A 22,925-nucleotide genomic window follows, 5' to 3' on the forward strand; every position below is an offset into this window, starting at 1 on the left:
TCATCCCTGACAAAACTGGAGCCGGTGGCTGCTGCCTCTTCAAAACAGGCACACGGTTTGGTGGGGGAAACTTTGCTGGCTTTGTTTTAGCCGGGATGAATGGGAAATCCCAAACAGTGGAGTGTATTTTACTGGAGTCTAGGAGGTGGGGGGGAGAGCAGACAAAGCCCGATAGGAAATGTAGCACCAGTGGTATTTTTGACACCAGAGCAAGCTGTATACAGCTTAAAAAATATATATATAACCTAAAAATATATACAGCCTAAAACTATATATAACATAAAAATATACACAACTTGAAAATTTAGGCAACTTAAAAATAGATAGGTCAGGGGTTCTTAAAGCTGAGCATGACATAATATTATATTAATGTGTGAGTTAGTAGTATAGAGTAGAGAGGATGGACTGTAAATGCATGGCTTTTACCATGGAAAATAAGGAATAAACCAGCCTGGACATAATTTGGTGCTTCCCCTGCCTCAAACTGACACAACAGTATTGCTATTGAGATTTACAGATTAGATAAAATGATACAAATGATACATGCATAAAAAATGAATTACAAAATGATACAAATTACAACTACCAAATGAAGTAATGCTGATTTACAGAGTCTGAAAAAACACTTGCTGCTTCTTTAAACTGCAGAAAAACACCTTTATGCTGATTATTTTTTTTTTTAATTTTGGGTTTTAATTGTCAGGGATGCACTGTATTTTGTCCGTTCACGAATAGTATCAGGCAAAGGAATCATGAGTGAATCTGACCTCTCACAATTTGCTTCATTGTCACTGGAGGCTGTGCAATTTGGACTGCATGACTTGGACAAGAGTAAGTGTTGAGGTGCTTTTCAGCTTTCAGTACAGTGATGAAATCTCAAACAAAACAAAAAAATCAGCCTGGTGGACACTCCCTGTTTCCTGAACAATTGGTCCCAGCAGCAGAGACCAGATAACGCAAGGACACAGCGTGCGGCACGGCTAGTGCCCAGCCAGGCGACCCAGCTCCCGGCCACCCGCAGCCCGGCTGGTCGCACATTGCATCACCTCTTTTCATGGCTTTTCTGGCTTACCTGAAGCAGAGCAGCTGGGCAGTTGGCATGCTCCGTGCCTCGCACAGCAGTGGCACAGGTACAGCTTTGCTTCGCATTGCACAGATGTTGAACTCCTAATTCTCCAACCAGCCAGCAGCAGAGAAGCTGCTGAGGACCCCTGGTAGAAGTGACAGCAAAAGAGGGCTATTTACCCTTTTTCCTACCCCCCACCTCTGCCTCCTTTCTATCTGATTATGTGCCCATTTGCAAAGCTGGGCCCCCGGGCAGAGGGCTTGGATTACAAACAGCTTGACAGTGATACTAATTTCATAAGCCTGCCACCTCCTCCTGTGCCTGTAAGGTCACCTGTTACATCTAGCAGTTATGATGGAATATTTTTATGGTAGCTTATTCCTCTCATGAGGCATCACTCGTTAATAGGTACAGTAACGTCTCAGCCATCCTGTTCAACCAGGTAAAATAGAGCCTGGTCAAAAAACTAATTACTTTTACTGGTTGGTGCCAGATTTCAGGTAATTGCAGTGGAAATGCAGACGTAGGTTAATACTTTTATTGCTAAATTCAGCTTTCGGTGAACACTTTAGGTTCTTGTCTTGCTTTTCTTTCATAGAGATTATCAGAGCCTGAGAGCTTGATGACAAACAAACATTTGCATTGGGGAAGATATTAATAACCTACTCTCTTCAAATACTTTTCGTACTCTGTGTTTTAGTTAATCCTGCTAAATCATATGAGCTACAGAAATCACACTTACAAACTTACTTCAACATTTATATTACTGTGGTTGTATCACTGCTGTTGCAACTTATTCTTTCTTGCACTCAGATCCTAACCAGCACACTTCTTCTAAACAGAAATACTCCAATTAAGCAGAAGTATTAAGTTTTGGGTTCATAAACAGAAAATAAGGTTACTGTGGCCTTTAAATAAGTAGCTTTCTTTAGGTGATAGGCCATTAAACAGGCTTATAACTGATTTATAGACCCCCAAAAAATTAGGGGCCTAAGGTTTCCCTACTTGTCCATCTCTCAAAACTTTAAAACAAAATCAACAAAAAGCCAACAAAACAGTCAACAAAACCCACCCCTCAAACAGTGATCAAAAAATTTCAGTTGCATTTATTTGCTTTTGTTGGAAAGTGATGATGGGAACTGCGTGCGGTCTAACCTCTGTCCATGCCAGTCGGCTTGCTCCGCTGGCAGAGCAGGCTGCTCCATGCATTCTGCCCGCTGGGAAGGGTGCCCAGCACACGGCTGCTCCCACGCCGTGTTTCGGAGGGTGTTCAGTTGATGTTGGCCTGGGCCAAACACTGGCCAGCGGCTGTGCTGAGGAAGGATTAGTATCTGCCACTGGCAGCTGGGAGTCTTCCTCGCCGTTCTTTAATTTCCTAAGGTATGACGAGACCCATGTGTGTCAAGGTCTTTTTGGCCATCTCTAAGTCCACGTTCATCTCACCACCTACAGTTGCCATGAGTGGCCATTTCGTTGCCTAAAGCCTCTCCTGTACTCAGTGCAGAGCGTCCACACCTCCAGGTGGGTGATCACACCCGTGGGCTCTTGTACGTTGACAATAAGGAAACACTCAGGCCCAAACTTAAAGACTTTAAAAACATTAAAAAACAGATAAAAACCAGACCATACTGGTTTTTTATTATTTCCAGGTTGGTCCCCACAGCAAATGAAGAAGCTGGGTTGGCAACCCTGTGGCTCGAATCCCCTGATTTTCCATTTTCCCAGTATTATTTGCTATTTTTATTTAATGCGGTATCTTCTTAACTCTGTTTTCTCTGATAATGGCATTTTGAAGGAAAACACTCGGATCATTGTTTTCTTTCCTTCCTGTTTCCTTTAAAAAAACCCAAAACACGACATTCACCCAGAATATAGAATCTTAGAATCATTTAGATTGGAGAAGACCTTTGAGGTAATAACTTAATTTCAGAAGGCAATCAATTTCCAAGGTTCTTCTTAGATCCAGTGTTTGAACTTTCCCATTCCACTAATGTTTTCCTTTTCCCTAGATTGCATGTTTCAGCTACGTGTTCACCACGTGCTTTCAGCGTCAGGAGAATCCACCACATTTTCATCTTTAAATTCTGAAAAATCAAACCCTTTTTGACTTTCGCTTTGAAATATAACAAGAGAAGGAAAAAAAGAGAGACAGTTTAAAGCAGGTTTTTAACCTCTAGAAAGTCTTGGGAATATCATGCTCTGTGTGTGCTCCAAAGCCCAGTCCCTAATTTCAGCATGCCCGCAGTAAATAGGAAGCCTATTAAGTAAATGACAGATAGTTTTTGAGGGTTTTTTCTTTTGCCAGAGTTTACAGCTGTAGTGAACAGTTTGATCCAGCTCTAATTTCTAATTATGACATACTGGGAGTGGAGGAGGTTGTCAGTTTTGCTTGTTCCTTGGTGAGAGACAGAATGATTTCATACTTTGTGCTGCCAACCAATTCATCCTCCTCTATTGCAAAGCTAAGAATAATCACGGCATATATTACTTGATAAACAGAAGCGATCAACATCTCAGAATCACTACCAGCTTGTCATCAACATGACCAGCCAACAGTCCGAGAAAATAAATACTAGCCCCGTTCAAGATATGTGTGCACTGATGCTTTTTATTTCAGGGTATGAACTCAATGAGCTTTATTATAATCTGTTTCTGTGGAGGGGAAGTTATTTAGGTTAAATGTGTCTTTTTCTGTCTTCAGCTTCTACCAAATCAGTTATTACAAAGACAAGATGGGGCAGGGGGATCGGATGTGTGGCATGCCTTAAATGAAAACTGAAATTGCTGAAGTGTTTTCAGGGCACTCCTTAATTCAGAAGAAGTGATCCTACCATTAGAAGAGGGATGCTGAAGCAAGAACAGTTTTGTTTGCTAATGCAAACAGATGTGGAGATAAACTATTGAAACTAACAAGTGTATTTAATTCCCTTCAAACATGGAGGGCTAAAGGCTGAAACTATATAAAGGGGACTCTTGAAGTGGACCAGCTGCCCAGGCCTTTTAAGTAGTCTGTACCAGCATCTTCCCCCATTTGTCCTGCTGATTATTGCTTGATTGATGAGCTGGTGTGTGCAAAGTGACCACCTGAAAGTTCTGCAGGCTTTAAGAGCCTGGTCAGTGTGTATTTGACCCTTGGAGGCCATGGATCAAATATCAGGGTTATATGCATTTCAATAACTTTGTTTTGATACTTGAAGGGGAAAAAAATTATTCACACTAAGGGGAACGAAGGAGATTAAATATTTATGCTTGAGAGCATCTCTGAAAGGATCTCAAGTGACTGCTGTCACCAGCCTCCTGGTCAACTTTTCTTAGCTTGGGCCCCTTCGTCTTTTCATCTCAGAAGGGTAAAATATATATTATTGTGAAGAAGAATAGCAGAAAAGCTTTTGTAGCAGACTGTGAAGGGATTTTCAGTGAGTGGCCCCTTTTGAGGGAGGAATGGGGGTTTCCTGAGAAATGGGTATTCCACACTGTAACCTGCCTCAACAGGGCTCCGAGGTGGCCGATATTTACTCAGAACAGGGCAAAAGTTTCATCTTCTGCAAGTTCACATGCAGCAGATTAAATAAAAGAAGCCTATTCGGTCCCTCCCCTGCCTGGAAATAAAAACTAAGGGAGGACATTGGGAAATTTTAAAGCAGTTCTTATGTAATTAAGACTTTTTTTTGTTTTTAATTTGTTTTCTCAACAATTGTGACATGGAAAGGATTTTAAAAATAAACAAGAAGGTTCATATGCAAATATCACATCCCTTGTGACATGAATAATATCTCACCTGCAAATTTCACAACACTGCTAGTGAAATTCATAAAGTCAGAATTTGCTGAATGATTACTCACATAAAGTCTTAGCTTGTGTGTTAAGAAAAATGCACGTATTTAAGAAAAGCACTAAATTCATTGAGACTTAGTTTTCAAAGTTTAATGTTTGAAGATGACCTCTTAGATCCCAATGAGTGAAAACATATTTTTATATAAAAAAAGCATTTCAGTAGCAACATGTTTCACTCTCATATTGAGGAGGCTTTTCTTCTGAGAGGTTGCATCTTATCACTAAGATAAAAACAGATTTGCATAAGACGTGTAATCTACACTTTCATATACATTTTGATATGGTGTGTGTGAATGCAAAACCAGTTCACTCGATAGAGAACAGCACCATTCACTCAATAATTAGCACAAATATCACATGCACAACTCCCGTCTCACTCCCCATTTCCCTCACTCACCCCACCAAAAAAAAAACCCAGCCCCTAAGAAAGCCAGAATAAGGGTAAGAGTCCTGTGCAACATCCTTATTCTGGGAAGAAAGCTAATGTCGTTGATTACTTGTGGAAATAAAAAGTAAGGATGTGGTTGAATTTCACCCCTGTCCCTTCTGAGAAGAGCAGGGCCCCTGCCCACCCCGGGTGTGCCAGCTGGCGCTGAAGGGCCGTCCATCTGCATTCAGCGCATCACAGAAGTAGCTTCTGCGCCAACAATTAACCTGATACTAATTTAGGGAACTGCTTGCAATTTGGGTTGATGGAAGATTCAAAGGCCCACTTGCATCACAGGAATTATGGATATTTTATTAGTTAACCATCTTTTTCCCTTAAAATCTGTGTGGAATAGTCTGAATTTGCTTTCCAGGCCTTAAGTTATTTTTTATTACTCTTTTCTGAACCCTCTCAAATTGATCAGCCTAATTTTGTAGTGGATTTAGCAGAATATGTTGGTAATGGCCTGCCAAAATTTAAGTAATGTCCCTCGCCTACCGGTGTTTAAAGGCTACCTTTTTCCACCTCTCCGTCCTCTGAGTTTTACGTTGAGGATTTGCATTTACCATTGGAGTCACTCAGATGAACAGAGAATATTTCTGTTATGACCAACTATTGCCTACTGTAACCTGCAGCTCTTTTCTAGTATTTCGATTTCTCTTCCAGGTTTACATTTTATAAATACTGATAGGATTATCTTGCTCCCCAGTGTGCCAAGATTTGCTAAGTCCGTATTAGTAGTTCCTATAATTCCTTAGCCAATTCTTGCAAGGCTTTTGGATGAAAATTGTGCAGAACCTCAAATGTTAAAATATTTACTTCTACTTAGAACTTGTTAAAACACTTAGAGAAAAGCAAACAGAAAACATTGCCTTACTGTATAAGATGCTATATCACTACCTTTTTTTCTTTTTTTCTTTCTTTCTTTTAAACCATATTCATATGCATTTGCAACTCAGAATTCTGCCCTTTCTGCTCTGAGACCAGGAAATTTCCCATCTCTTCCTGTAACAGTGTATTCCATTGTTGTATCTTATATAATACCAAAATGCTGTGCTGACATTACTCTTTGACTTCCTCGCTTTCTTTCCTGTCCCTCCCTCTATTCCTAGTATATTTTGAAATGTTACTTTTACACCTTTTATTGATGTGATCATTTTAAATGAAGCAGACTTCCTGCCAGATTGCACTGTGCAGTTTGAAAAGCCCAGTGTTGCATAATCAAACCTCTGTAGTCCTACCATCATTACATATTCGTTTTTGCTTTCCCGCTCTATTTTACACATGGCTGCTTTCAGCTTTGGCAACCGTCCCTTTCCAAGTACCACACATACTCCTAGTTTATAGTTGTACTTACATCCACATATACTGTTTGGCAGTAATGGATTTTGCGTGTAGATCACTACAGACTATTTCTTGAATATATGCTTTCCTTGGCCTTCAGGAGTTTGTTTCCTTGGCTTCTTAATTTATGATGTATCAACTTACATTAAATCATGACCTCGCTTGACATGATGCATCATAAATGTTGAACTCTTTTAATGAGTGTGTTTGTGGTATGATCAATTTGGATAATTCATCTTGAACTGAAAAGGAATGAGCACAAAATGAATTCTTGAGACTATTTAACACTTAAGTCTAATTCAAAAAGGGACCAATATGCTTTGACATATAAAAATCCAACACAGTTCTCCAAGTCAGGGTATTATTGCATGGAAGACATAAATTCACACACAAGTGTGGCCAAGAACACACAGTGTTGCAAAGCAGGTAACTTCTGCTGCTATAAAATTCTGAGTGTAGTTGCTGAGATGGATGACAGTTTGTTATGCTTGTCATGAAGTCCAAAATAACAGATTGTGTTTGAATTAGACGTTTTACTTGTGGATATCTGATGTTAAAAAAAAACATTTGTCTTTTAAGTAGTCATGACCCAGAGGCCCAAACCATATGATTGCAAATAAAAATGCTAATGTTTGGTGCATTGAGCTGCAAGCCACTGACTCAGTACAGACCACCAGGTTCTGTGGTTGCATGGTCACATGAATCACATGGGTTTCCTCATCTTTATGGTCTGAATTCAGTCCAGGCCTGTAATGGCAACAAGTGCTGACTATTACAAGCATCCGTTCTATCATCAGTTTAATTAGGAATTTTGTTACCCTTACCCTTACCCTTGTAAGGAGAGAAAACAGCTCCACGTTGTCACTGCTCCACATCAGGGCAAGGAAAGACTCTCACTTGACTTGTTCCAATCAGTGCCGAAGTCATTGACCAGCTAGAGTTGACGTATTTTGTCTTTAAACCCACATGCATAAGGCTACAACTAAAGGCATCCAAATGGTCAATGTTATATTATTGTGCTCAATTAGATGAGCAAAATCCATCCTTTCTGCAAGACTACTGCTTCTCACAGATGCCCTTACTAGAGGAGCAGCCTTCCTTCTTTTCTGCACTGGTATGCTTAGGGCCAAGTTACGTGGTGTTTCTCCTTTAGCAAGGATGATTCAAGCATTCTCTAATTAGAATCACAGAATCATTTAGATTGAAAAAGACCTTTAAGATCACCAAGCCCAACCCTTAAGCCAGCTCTGCCCAGCCCACCACTAAACCCTGTCCCCAAGCGCCACATCTACGCATCTCTCAAATGCCCCCAGTGCCGGTGCCCGCTCCCCGGGCAGCCTGTGCCGGTGCCTGACCACCCCTCCAGGGAAGAAATGTCCCCTCACCCCCCCCCGAACCCTGCCCTGGCGCAGCTCGAGGACGTTCCCTCTGCTCCTGTCGCTCCTTCCCTGGGAGCAGAGACCGACCCCCTGCCCACAGCCCCCTGTCAGGCAGCTGTAGGGAGCCATCAGGGCCCCCCCGAGCCCCCTCCTCTCCAGGCTGCCTCCCCCCTCAGCCTGGTACCCCAGCCCCTTCCCCAGCCCCACTGCCCTTTAAGCCCCATAATTGCCCATACGTTGCATCAGCACAATTGTTGGCCCAGTTCTTGCCCAGCTACCAACATACAGAAGAGAAATTACTCTCTTTTGGGGCAGATGCATCGTCTGAACTACTTTACTGTGTGACAGAGCAGTGTGGGCCCTGGAGCCAGTGGGCAGAAATGAGAATCTGGTAGTGCTGGTCCCTGCAGACTTCTTAAATAGGCCCATGCTGTATTGCAACCAAATGCATAACCTCAGCCTCAATAAACACGGAGGCCCATGGAAAAGGTGCTACATATTCTTCTTAAAATAGCTTCCAATATCATTCTGAAAAATTCTTCCATTTCTCTGGTCATCCTGCACTTTTCCAAGTATTTGCTTGCCGCAGATATGGAGGATATTTAAAACTAATGAAATGCCCCACTCCCAGTGAAAGGCATTAACAACATTACACAGCACTTTTTAGGAGCTAGAAGAATGACATCTCCAATTGAGACTACACAGAGAATTTCAACAGGCACGGTGTAACCACCCAGGCTGGAGTTTGGCCAGGACACCAGGATTAACACTCAGAGGCATGCTGCAAGGGCCTTGGGAATGAATCTTCTTTAAACTTGGATTTCATCTGGAAAGCAGCAGACCCCTGCAGCCCTGTGACTCAGACCTGCCGGAGGAGGAGAGCCGCCTCACGAGCATCCTCTCTGCTTCCCTGCAGCAGCAAGGCCTTGCCTTGGAAGTTTGACCGAAGTACTGAGCCCAGACCTACTCATTGAATGAAAGGGCAGGGACATAGGGCCCAGGCCACAGAAGGCACAGTTAAAACCCTCCATACCACTTTGAATTTACATGTATGGTTTTAGGAATAGGATGAATATGGCAATTCACTGAGCACATCGAATGCTCTCGGGTAATACCCCAGAGGGAACCATGATTCTGTTGAAGCCAGTGGGAATGTGCTGAGAGGCTGGACTGGATCAGGGTCAAGGCTTGGTGTGTTGTTGGCAACTATATTTTCAGTGTTTTCTTCAATGTTGTATATATATGTGCAATATGATACGTGCCAGCAGAAGGTGGTTTGCCCGAACCTGCAGACATTTTGTGCCCATGCATGAGGACCTTGGATCTCTGATCTTGTACTACTGATTCAAGAGAGCAGCTTTGAATTGCCCTTAAGATTCCCAGTAAGGTATGTGCTACAGACAAAAGAACTGTGTTTAAAATTTTTCCAGGGTATATCTTGTCTTCTGTGCTGTGGTGCAGGAATGCTCTGAAAAGATAAGTAGTAGTTTTTTATCTGGTTGGGCAGGTTATGTGTCGCTTTTGGGCTGTCTTTTTTTTTTATGTGCAGTGGCATGTTTAATGAGAATATTATCCCTTTAGGGGTACAATAAATGAATTGCTGCAAGGTAGGATCCTTCTCCCCACTCACCCTCGAGTGCAGGAACACAGATGTATGCAAGCTGAGTCTGCCCATGAGCTCTATGTCCCTATTAGGCAGAATGGCTGAACTGTGCTGGGAAAAAAATATACATTTATTACTTTAGCTACCACTTGAAGTGAGTGATCTGAGTTCAAGTAGTGGGACCATTTCTTGAGGCATTCTTTGAGTACGTACCATGCAAGAAAACTTCAGTACTCTTACTTCTGAGATCCTCTTATTCTTTGCATGATCATTGCAACTGGAACTTGCTTGGCTTCTTTGTGCTAACCACAGTACAAGCAGATATTGAATGACACCTGCTGCGCTGTGCAATGCAATGTAAGATATCAGATCTTAGTTTGGATGTAATTGCATGTAAACAGCATATTTTCTGGACTAGTTTACCCATCTGAGAAGTTCTTTGTTCAGAGTCGGCACAAGCATCCCTCTCCATCACTATATTATATCATCTATATGCACCTAAAGAGACAGTCTGTACCCTATGGGGCCCTCGTTCCAGTGGATGTGCTCCAAGTATGACAAATTTCTACACTGTTGTCTCTCTCTCTGATGGTAAATTACGAAATTTTCATGACAAACATCATATGTGATAAATTTATATAAGTTTGTATAATAAGAATATATATGGGGAAAGGGATATATATATGATATAAATATACATATATAGATATATAAGATAGAAGAGAGATGTGAACTACAATGCAACAAAAACTAGCAACTCCTGGTCACATACAGTGTCTTTTAACCTGTCCTATGCTCTTTAACCTCAGGGAAATAGCACCCTGAGGACCAAAACTAGAAAAGTGCTTACGTTGTGCTAAGAAAATCTGCTTAATGTTTGTGCTTTAATTCCATTATAGTTGAACGTTAGATTAGATGGCAAGTTGTATACACTCTTATGTGCTTTTTATCAGGGCTTAAGTACTGGGTGGTGCTATGCTACATGTGTACAGTACCCCTGCCAATAAATTAATGTTAAGGCTTCATCAGTGTAATTGTAACCTTTTAACTCATACTTGTTTACGGCTGCTAATTCCACTTATGTGTCTGTGTTGTAACGCTACATCATCACATACCTGAGACCATCATGCACCATGATGTGTCACTGTTCAGCACTGGAAAATATCCCCCTTTAAACTCACTGCCTGGATTTATTTCAGCTGCCTGAGATTTGCTGTTTATGGTACAAACCAAAATGTTTATGGGCCTTATAGAGCAGAGCACTGAACGTCTGTCACTAATTTGTGTCACACGTTCCAAGCTAGAGAAATTTGACAAAGCTGCTAATTGAAGTCAGTCAGAGCTTCAGCATTTCTGCAGGATTCTTTTGTGAACAGGGCTTTTTAACAGTTTATGATGTAATATGGCACAGTGGAAAATCTTCTGGTTTAAAAAACAAAACAAAAGGAATAAAAATACTAAAACACTTGAGCAGAAAGTAAGCCTCCCCGCGTGCAAAGTAAATGATTAGTGATGTTCTTTTCACGTTAAATGAGGCAGGAGATCACAAACTAAAAAACACTTAAATATGATTTTAAAATTAATTATGCTTCACCCTCATAATAGTATTTAAATTGCATTTAAATTGGTTATACACGCATTGGGTTTGTTACATAGTAAATGCATTTTTGTTCAGAATCTAAGCGGAGCTAGGCTTCATTTGGGAGACACACTTAGTGTGACCATTGAGTTCAAACTGAAACTCGTAGAAGAACGCCAGCCGAATCAGGAACATATAGTATGATAACTGTTATGTGAAGAATGTTAATTCTGTTGTGTCAAACACTTTTTTTTCCCTCATTTGCTACACTGTATTATTGCTGTAGCTATTAAAACTAATCATATTCAGTGTAAAATCTGCTGAAACAAAGTACCTTATTTCAGTCCATGACCAGACTGAGAACATTGAAGCAGTTTATGGAATCCACAGTTATGAAGTGATGCAGCCACCAACACAACCGCCTCTGCCTAGTGATGGAAACTCCAGCTTTCCGTGGCACAGTTACTGCTTGCTTCTGCAATAGAGATACTCCAGCTCTTTGCCTCACTACTTTTCACCACACTGGTTTGCCTGGGATGGAGTTAGTCTCCACAGTGGCTGCTGTGGGGCTGTGTTTGATCTGTGCTGGGAACAGCGCTGATAACACAGGATGTTCTCGTTTTTGCTGGGTGGTGCTTACACTGAGCCAAGGGCTCCTCCGCTCCCACCCGCCCCCCACGCGAGCAGCTGGGGGCACTGGGCGCTGGGAGGGGGCACGCCGGGACAGCTGCCCCCCCTGACCGAGGGGTTCCCAGGCCATGCACCTCATGCTCAGCATGTACAGCTGGGGAAGGAGGAGGAAGGGGGACATACGATGATGGCGTTTGCCTCCCCAGGCCCCCCTCAGGCTGGAGCCCGGCTGTCCTGGCATGGCTGAGCCCTCCTGCCCACCCCTGGGGAGTGGGACTGGGAGTGGGGAGTGGGGAATGGGGAGTGGGGGTGGAAATGGGGAACAGGGAATGGTGTCTCCTGCTGCTTCACTGGCGTGTGCAGCTTTTGCTCTACCTATTACACGGTTCTTATCTCAACCCCCAGTTTTCCCAATTTTATTATTCTGCTTCTCTCCCCCATCCCACCAAAGGGGGTGAGTGGATGGCTGCAGGGGGCTGAGCTGACAGCTGGGTTAAACCCCGACATCCACTAATGAAGGTGAAAGCCCAACAATCCTGATGGCAGAGGAAGAGATGTGTTATGACCACTGCTTAGATACAGGTCCTGGTGGATTGGATCCCCTCCAAGGTTTGAGGAGGGTGAAGGCTGAGGGGTGTAGCAGTGGTGTGCTATGGTGCTGTTACTACCAAACTGGTCACCAGCATTTAAATAGTCAGGAGATAAGATGAAGACACAGACAAATTGTCACCAAGTGTATGGTTGGGCATCTACTGCAATAAGCCCCTGGACTTCTGCCTCTAGTGGTAATAGCACATCACTTATCATATGTTCTGGATTTAAGTATTTTTCAGAAACAATATGTTTATTCTGTAAAAGAAGCTTTAAATAATGACTGACAGTGACCACAACTTTAAAAGTATCTCTGTTGCATTGGCTATGCTGTCTTTTATCTCATGTCTAATCTACATGGAAATTGTTTATTTCATCTAATAGATCGAGTCTGTGGGTTTGGTCTTGCAATAAATTTTCAATGATGACTGCAATGAAGGCCTGTCCTGTATTCAACATTTGGATTTCAGGTATTTGGGTTGGATTTTTTTGTAAGCAAATGCTTTTTCACATTCAGTCTTCCCGTCACACCCGGTCTGACTGCCATAAGACCTTGGAGATTGCCATGTGCTGAAGGTCTGTTTCTGGTGACAGCTTTATATGTGCATGTTTCTCTTTCTTGTGAGACCCAAGATGATGCACAAAATAGGCAATTACCACATGGCTTAGCCTGAAAAACATTCTTGTATCATACTTGCTGGACCATGTCTGAAAGAAAGGAAGAGAAGAGAAGAGAAGAGAATAGAAGAGAAGAGAAGAGAATAGAAGAGAAGAGAAGAGAAGAGAAGAAGAGAAGAGAAGAAGAGAAGAGAAGAGAAGAGAAGAGAAGAGAAGAGAGAAGAAAAGAGAAGAGAGAAGAGAAGAAAGAGAAAGAAGAGAAGAGAAGAGAGAAGAGAAGAGAAGAGAAGAGAAGAAGAGAAAGATAGAAGAGAAGAGAAGAGAAGAAAGAAGAGAAGAGAAGAGAAGAGAAGAGAAGAAGAGAAGAGAAGAGAATAGAAAAGAGAAAGAAGAGAAGAAGAGAGCTGTCAATTTTTTCTCCTTTTATTAAATGACTCACTGCATAATGGAAGAGAGTGGGAAATTCAGTTCCTTATCCTGCACTTCTTACTGTTTCAAGTAAAGATATTAATAGGTGAATTAAAAAAAGTCTGGCTTAGGTGCTTGCTGCAGATGCTTCAAGACGTAGATTTTGGCAGTCAATACATGTCTACTTCTCACTTTCTGTGCCTAAATACTTTAGAAATTGTGTCTAAAACACAACTTTCTCCTTGGACTTTCCAATTAGCTTCAGGTTGGCTTTTGTAGATCCTAGTCATAGCTGCCTGTGCAATATGGGGAGAGGCAGGCATGGCCTTGAGAAGGAATGTAGATGCCCAACTGCTATTTATAGTTGCTTACGTACAAAGTTAAGTGCTTGAAAACATTTTTTGGAAGGTCTGCCTCTCCACTGCATCTTCTCAGTTCTACCCCAAGCCTCAATCCTTTTAGATTTGCAAGATGGGACTTCCCACACCTAACTATCGCAGTGTAGGGCCTCAAGCACTCAGTTGATTCCATGACTAGTTGCTTAGAAATTTAAAAGTGAGCTCCTGCCGCACTTGGTATTGAGCCATAAGGATCCCCGTCACTGGCTTTGTAAGGGAAGGAAGCAGGGTGTTACGTGGTTGTTTCGGTGTCTTGAGGATGGGTATGTACAACATCCAGCATGCATTTTGAGGTGACAGAAGTCTGAAGGCATGGGCTGTGTGGTGTCCCACCTGCCCTTCCCCACTCCCTTCCCCACAGCACCCCAGGGTGCTCCAGCATCAGGTGGCCCTGACAGCGAGGCAGGAACTCAGCAGCCAAAAGGGAGGTCTGGAGCAAGGAAACGTGTTTGCACCCATATCCACACATTGTCCGGTGATCCCTCCCAGTGACCTTTCCCTCCGTGGGCTTTGTATGCAGGAAGTACCTCCGCGTGTTAATTATGATTGATTTGTCATGCTGTTGGATGACTGTTTATATCATCCCTTGCCCTCAATGACCTTGCTGAGACCACCTAACAGAGCACTCCACTCTATACACTTAGATAGAAGAAGGAAAATACTAATGATGTTGCAAACTGGCCACATTCGCTGCTATTTCTTGCAAAAATCAGTCTCAGCTGACTGAAGTCAACTGGGAAGCCTGTACCTGGATTAAACAAATGGTAACTTCAAGGAATTTTGCTTAAAAGGCCAAATAATGCAAAAAGTACATAATTTCCAATATAAAAGACAACAATTGTTTATCTGACCTATGTAACCTGTATTCCTTTTCTTCAGAAAGACAAAGCATTAAAATACAGAGTGGCCCATTCATACCATATACAGAATGGGTAGTATTTGAGGCAGGGGAGGGGGAATTGTTTTCCACATGACTACAAAGGGCCAAGCACTTACCTTATGTCTTGATTTTCAACAAATGGGTGACAATAATCTGGCTGTTCAGAAAATGAAATATAAACACCACTGAGTATAAGATATTGGTAACAAGAAGCTACTTTTTGTCATACCTGTAGCACTGATTTCTAATATTGATCCAGAAATCTGTTTTGCTGCTGTGTTTTCTTTTTTATTCTCCAGACAAAGGTGGAGTTATTTTTCAGTAAAGGAGCTCTGAATATACTGAATTTCACAATGCAGTCACCGAACCTTTTGGTTTGTCTTGATCTAGCTCTCTGAACTCTGTAGGTCTAGCTTGGTGGTGACCTGTATGTCTCACTATCATTCAGATCGAGTGCTTACTTTATAAATGCATCTCTGAGTATTAAAAAAGTAAAAATCTGTACCTCGCTCTTAGTCTCCAGTCAGGCTGCTGGCTTCTTCTCTTTACCAGTAATATGTATATTTTGCTTTTATGATTTTAATCGGTATATCCTATAGATTCTTCGTTGCTATTATATATTATTATTATTATTATATTATTATTATTATATATTGGTGATGGTGGTGGTGGTTGTTGTTGTTGTTATCATCATCATCCAAAAAAATCAATTTATTACCAAGGTAGTGTTTACTTCCCAAAATACCCCACAGAAACTGCTGTCAGAAATGACACCTTAACAATGGCACTGAGATTGACAGGACTTTTTTGCTGTCTTAATATAAGCACAGATAAACAATTAGTGTTTTCCATACAGAAAGGGCTGCAGTCAAAATAATAAGCATGATAACTGTATTAATTACTGGTTTAGCTATATCTCAGTACAGCTACTGTTGATCTAGATTTTAGTATTAGAATTCAGTCTTCAGCACTCCATAGCAGCTTGAACAAATGGCATGTCTCACAGAGGCTTTGGAATTTTTATATCTCATTTCTTACATTTTTCTAGAAATCTGCATAGAAGTGATGAATTTCTGCAGCTTTGTAGTTTTGCCTTCAGATATATACAAAGTAATTACCCAAAGGTAAAGTGCTTTTGACCAAAGCTTAATTTCACATGGAAGATTTTTCACCCCATCAAGAAAGCCAGAGTTTAAGAAACTCTTGTCTCCATCACAAGCTTCCATCTTCAGCCACTTGTTCCCCTTCTCGTGCAACAGTTAAAAACTCTCTTCAGTGAGGCTAATCATACTGTTTGCGGGGTGCGCTCTGAGCTGAAACAGCCTCCTATTTCTTGGAGTGTACTTTGCATCCTCTAGATCATGACTGGTTTAACACTTTCTCTTTTTCCTTCATTGATTGGAAATGGATGTAGGCTAACGTCTTCCAGGAGAATAACTACGGACTTTTGAAAAAAGTATATATTCCTTATGTTAGTTCTGAGCCTTTCTCCCACCCCCCTCAATTTTCAATCCTTTTTGACTTGTACAGGCAGCCACATCAATTAAAACATAGATGACGGGGGAAAAAGCAAACTGGTGAAATGGGATTTTTAGCATGTCCTTAAAAGTCCTTGTGGTTAGTCAATAATACTAGGAAAAATACCATGAACCACATCTTAATTTCTGTGGAGCTACACAGAAGGAAGTTGCTTTTGGACCCTAAAGGTAACCTTCAGCTGCTGTAAAGGCACTGTAGTTCCTATGGCATTGGGCAAAAGATGTACCTGCGGGAAAAACAACAGTAAAGGTATGTAAAACCAAGAGGAAAAACAAAAGCGTTGTGTAATGTCTTGAGAAGATTAAAGCCTAATGCGGTGCCCAGCCTGTCTGCTCCTGGCAGCAGAGTGCCAGACAGTGTTTTGGTTACTGGCAGCGGTCACAGTACTTTGCAAATTCAAGCAAGAAGTGTGGGTCTTGTCAGCTCCACCAGCCACAGGGCATTGCAGCAGCTGCTGGGGGCTTCAGCTGTGGACTCAGGCAGCCAGATGTGCAGGTGGGTCCAGCTTCTGCTTCCTTCAGGTAAAACTCGTGCCTGACTCCAGCAGGTGGACGACCTATGGTGTCTCTACCTCACAGGTGATTAAGAATTTGCATCTGGGAAGCATGGTTTTGTTCCCATAGGCAAAAAGTAATGTGGGCAATAGTCTGTGAGACCTCAGAGATGGATACCTTTGAACTGTCAAAAATTGGGGGTTTTGTGCCACCAACATCAGAGCCTCATAGCATCAGAGGACCAGAATGAAGCTCAAGGCAACCTTTCCTGCTCTGGTCACTTCAGACACTAACCAGCCATTCCTCTAATCTACTTCGGGCACAGGGGTAAAATTTAGGCCCTTGCTAAAGCTAAAGGAAGATTTGCTCTCTCAACCCATGGTTGGTTCACCTAAAATGAGCTTCACCTAAAACACACAGGCTGTCAGGGATAGGTGCAATTGTCTCAGGTACCCTACCTGAATTTACCTCAGTTTAAAATTAAAATAAAACAACTTTTTTTTTCAAAAGTGCTTTTGGATTTCTTCAAGATAGAAACAGAAAAACAAAGAAACTGTGAAGATACGTTTGGATGTGGGCTTTACTGTCTCATGGTGAACCAAACCTGACAGTTTTCACTTGGGCAGAACTTCCATTTCAACTGCTGGGAGCTTTGCCGAAGCAATCACTAAGGTCTGCGGGATTTGGCTCTGAGTTTATGTTTGTTGCTGGTTTCCAATGAATGGGTTTTGCTGAGATACATCACTTCAGTATCTAGCAATTTAATTCATTTACAGAAATGTGTAAATTCCACCAAATAAGCTGTATTCAGGCAGGTTATTTTTTTTTTTTCAATAGCCTTTGTTTGGCCTTAATAGGCAGGCTATCTCTTGCATTACTAAACAGATCGGACTCCAGGAGTATTCTCACGGGAGAGCAGAGCGGAGTGTTGCAGCCTCTGATAGTGAAATCCCCAGCCTTTCTCTGCCCCTTCCCTTTCTCCCCTAGGTTAAGCAGCTGTAAAAAAGCTTTAAACCATTTCAGTGAGGCAGCCCTGCAGTAGGGCCACCCTGTACCTGATGAATCTGTCAGTCTCCTTGCACAGCTGTTTCCAAAGGCTGTCACTGCATTGCTGGGCCTCAGGAGCAGTCTCGCTGGATTGCCTTTGCACTCCTTCTCCCTCAAAAAAAAAAAAAAAAAAGAAGAAAAAAAGAAAGAAATAAAAAAAAAAAGAGAAGCCTACAAAGGTCAGACCAAGGACACTTCTGCAGCAGGCTGCTCAGCTCAGCCTGGCGAGTTACCTTATTACTTCTCACTTTTTACCTTGTCATTTAAAAGCAGAGTGAACTTTATACCCTATCACGGAAAATATGTCCAGTGAAGATACCTGAAGTAGATGCACTGTCAGGTATCAGGTTGGGAAGGAATCTGCAGCTTGACAAGATCCTTCCTGGAGCCGATGCTTTATCCACTTATATTTACTTCTGGGAACCATCATCTTCCCAGCAGCTGCCCAGCCTTTGCCTTTGGGCAACATGAACCCACTTTCAGGAACTATTTTTATTATTATTTATTATTCCTATAGTGCCATAAGTGTGCGTGATGTTTTCCAGACTAATTAAGAAGACAGTTCCCTGCTCCAAGCCATTTGCAGTCTCCTTTGAACAATAGTTTACTGCTATTGCCCTCCAAGCCAAGCTCTAGTTGTATAATTATAGATAGATGGAGAGATAGAAAATGCACAAACACATATGGAGATAGCACCACAAGAAACTGCGAGAAAAAGATTAATTGATTTGGTCTGACTGCTACGGTTTCTGGGGAATGTACAGGTATAAATCCAGCCAGGAAAACTAAAAACTTTCCAAACAGGAATATTTTGGGCCAGCACTGCACACTGAGTAAATGAGGGTAGCCCTCTGGAAATCCAGAGGGCACCAAGTTACACAGCTGAAGAATTTGCCCCTTCAATGGAATCGTCTGTGGGAAGGCTGCTCTGCCTCCCTCCCCTCTAACGCACCCTGCTGTAGGATGGGGGGGGGGGGGGGGGGGCGGGGTGCACGGAGGAGGGGTCCGAGATTCCAGGGCTTCTTTCGGCAGAGTGGGTGGGTTGGCGGAGGTCTTTAGGTAGACAGGAAATGTCGATGGATAATTTTGCATGAGGCAAGTTCCCAGTTTAAAGCCAAAACCCCCAAAAGCATCCCCCCAGCACACCCTGCAGCTCATCATGCTTGCAAGGAAAATCACTTCAGTGCAGCCCGGGGAGGAAGCAAGTCTGTCCGAGAGCCTTACTTTAATACTTTCATCTCATAATAGAAGATTTGCAGGTATGGATCCAAACCAGTGTCGACTCCCTACTAGTTTAATGCAAATTAGGAGATGAATGCTCCTGGGAGCAATACAGAAATGCTTCCACATGACTTCCTCCCACTGAATTGCTGATATAAGGCCCCTCTACAGGGTATAATACTGACAGCAGGGAAGTTTCCCCTAGTCTCCTCCCCACCCCCCGCCCCTTCCTTCTGAATAAAGTTATTAAAGTAGATCAGACTAATTAACAGTAGCTTATCCCTATTGATTGAACCAATCCCTGTTGTGGAGGTGCTGTAAGAATGCCTTTATGTCGTGAAAAATCTGCATTAGGGAGGACAGTATAGTTGCTTGTTTACTGGTTTCTCTTAGGGATTTTATCTGTTATTCTTTATACCTCTCAGGCATGTTGAAGCCATACATGAAGGTATGTAAATATGCACACAGAGGTATCTTTTCCCAGATAGTTTTTAATTAATATATGGATTTAAACAGGGGAAAGTACAAAGGCAAACAACAGCCTTTGCAATGGCTCTACATGGTTTTTTTCTTTTTTAGTCTTGAATATTTAAAATTGCTAGCATAAAAATCACCTGATGATTTAGTTTAACTAATATATTCTAAGTAATATATATTGGGGAGTATTAGGAGAAAGCTTAGAACCAAAATGTTCTTCTTTAAAAAAACCTTAACATTGTAAATGATTTTGTTCTAATACCACTACAATAATAATCTAATTGCTTTAGGTAACATATGTCTCTACAGTCTGCTTGTAACCCTGTATTGGTTATAAATTTACACTATATTATTGCTGCTTATACTTCTGGCTGTAGGATGATACATATGGCTGTATATTTTCCCAACTAACAGCAGCTTATTGTGGAAAAAAAGAGAAAAACCAATCTGATTAGTGGCATACTAGGCTTTTTTCCTCTTTCAAACAGCATCATTCAACTACTTGGACACTGGAGTATTGCAGTATTTGGGTAAGGTAAAACCTCTTTCCTCATCTCAGCTCAACAGCGTAACTAAATAGATACCAAAAGATTCAAAACAAAACCAAAACCAACCAAAAAAAAAAATATCCCACACCAAAAAAAAACCAAAAACCACCCTTATTTGCAAGCTCGTTTGTTACATTTTGTCATTCAGTTTACCAACAAGAATCAAAACACGATTTTTCTTGAATTACTTTTTTCCTATACTTTTCCTGGCTGTTACCTATAGTAAATATAATACTCAATATTTCAGTATTGAAGTATATTTTGATGCTTTTTAAATATCATACTGATTTTCCTCTCAATTCTTTATTCTTAATCCTATATTATTATTATTATTTTTAATTAGGACTAGTAAGATGCTATTGCTGAGACATGAGCAACTTGACTCACAGGAATAGCCATTCAAATTCCAGGCAACTGTCCTACCTCCAGTTATTTCTTTGTAATAAACACTGAAGGCAACAGGGTTAGGTGGCTGTTGTTGCTTTCTTGAGTTTTCATGTTTGTTGGATGGGCTGCACCAGCAAAACGCATGCAGGATGGGGATGCGAAGCTGCCTGAGCCCCTTAAGGGCTGGGTGTCCAGGGAAGAAGAACTTGTAAGCCCCCAGGAGAGCTGTGTGTCAGCCCTGGGTGTGGGCAGGAGATCACGCTGGGGCTGCCTGGAAAAGACCAAACTGCAGCTCTACTGTTGGGTGGTGCTAATGAGCCCTGAAGACTGATGAGAATGGTACAACAGAGTTCAGGTCCTGGCTCTGGGGTCTGCGCAGCCCAACGCTGCCCGGCCCATGCCAGGTTCGAGGGGGCTAACAGGAGAGGAGGGGGTTGTCCTGGGGCCACCCAGCAGGTGTGCATCAGCAAGATCATCAACCATTTGCTAATCTACAGCTCTTACACTACCTCATTAGTTGCACATTGTGCTGTGGGAAAATGTTATGGGTGCCCAAACAGGAGAAAAGTCCATGTGGTTTGCCCAACAGCTGGACATCACAGGTTGAAATCTGGTGTTGCAGGCAAATATGCAAATAAGAGAAGAGTGACCATATATCCAGGTATGTGTAAAATTCACCAGCAGGTTTAGCCTTTTGCCTAATGAATGATGCAATGAGTTGTGAAGATTGGTAAGCTTGGATGCATACCTATTTCAGTATTTACACTAGACCAGATCTCTCTAAACAGGGATTTAATAAGTTTCTAACGATACATAGTCAGAAGGGCTACATAAGTCAAACACAAGCTGCTCATGCTTAGGTCCTGTCCCGGTATCTATTTCAGGTACTCTGAATATGGTGTGTTTACAGATATCTGCTTAGAAAACCTTGGAGCAGCAAACTGTTGGCTAAAAATTTGAGGATATGCATTACTAAAGCTTGCTGAGTCTGACCACACCGCACTGCTCTGCTTGTTTCATTGTACTGCTGCTTTATTAAATTTTGTTGGATCTGTATTGAAATATTTAACAACAGACTGTGCTAGAAGCTTGTATTGTACATAGGGCACAAAATACAGACAGTCCCTTGCAGATCCTCTTCCAGTGTTAGATTAAGCATCTGACTAATTTCTCTCGTATGTACTTTTTCTTTTTGACCTCACCCCAAGGGGAATGTTATCTGCATAATCCAGTGTTTGCATTATAAGGAGTTCTGTCTATAGCCAGCCTGTAAACCAAGAATATATTTTTTAAAATTAATCTCTTTAACAATTTGATCTGGCCATCCAAGCAGGCTCATATTTAAAATGTAAGTGCTGGCTTATTGCAGATGAGGTCTGGAGTTAGACAAGAGCGTGCATTTCAAAACCTATACATCCGTAATACAATTCATCCCTTTTCAGCCAAACCTGTGATTTTGTTTCAAAACCATTGAGGCCTCTGCCTAGTAGGAGGAGGAGCTGTTAATCCTTTGATTTCATGACTACCCTCTTTAAAAAGGAAAAAAAAAAAACACAACCAAAAACAAAACAACAAACAACAACAACAACAAAATAACCAAAAAGGATGAAAATTAATAGGCCAGAACATCACTGTTGAGAACAAAAACCAGCAACAGCCAAGCAAGGAATGTGTGGACCACACGGCCAGCAAAAGAGATACTGTAAAAAAAAAAAAGTAATTCACTTGAGCCTTTACTAGAAGGAAAATTAGGTACTGTGAATTTTGCACAACCTTATGCTTCCTGCTGAACATTTTAAATGGGTTGAAAGGCATAGCAGACACCTTTGCTTGGATTCATAAATAGGGTCCCACCTCATATTAAAGGCCTGAGTTTAATTTGTTTAATATTCCCACCACTAACGATGCCTATTTAAGACATCCTTTTAAAAGTTTGTAACATTAATTTAATGGAAAAATGCCAATACTGCCCTAAGAACTCTATTAGATTTTCTCCCTGTTAAATTAATGTTACTAACTTTTAATGGATGTTGTAATTAGATGTTATTATTAACGGGAATATTACCCAAATTAAAATCAGACCCTGAGAGAGAGACAACTTACGTTTACAAGTGCATTAAGCATTAGTATCTGGACATTATACATACAAACTGGTGGAGCCAGATGGCCTTCGCTTTGTTTTCCCCCTGTAACCTGCTACAGAACCAGGCACACATAGTTTTGTTAGCACATAATGTCTGCAAGAACAGCACAACTATTAATGCACCCACTTACGAAAGGAAGTGATGGTTTCTCCACCAGCTCTGGAGTAGGAAAGGGGAGCTCCATCTCCCAATTTCACATTCAATTTAAAGGGTCACTCTCAAACCGGCCTGATTGGGTTCGGCAGCTTGAAATTGATTGTTTTGGTTGTAAAGCTTGCCTGCCTTCCTAGCCAATTTAAAAAGAAAAAAAA

This window comes from Falco rusticolus, chromosome 3 (assembly GCF_015220075.1).
Source record: "Falco rusticolus isolate bFalRus1 chromosome 3, bFalRus1.pri, whole genome shotgun sequence".
In the NCBI taxonomy this organism is placed as follows: Eukaryota; Metazoa; Chordata; class Aves; order Falconiformes; family Falconidae; genus Falco; species Falco rusticolus.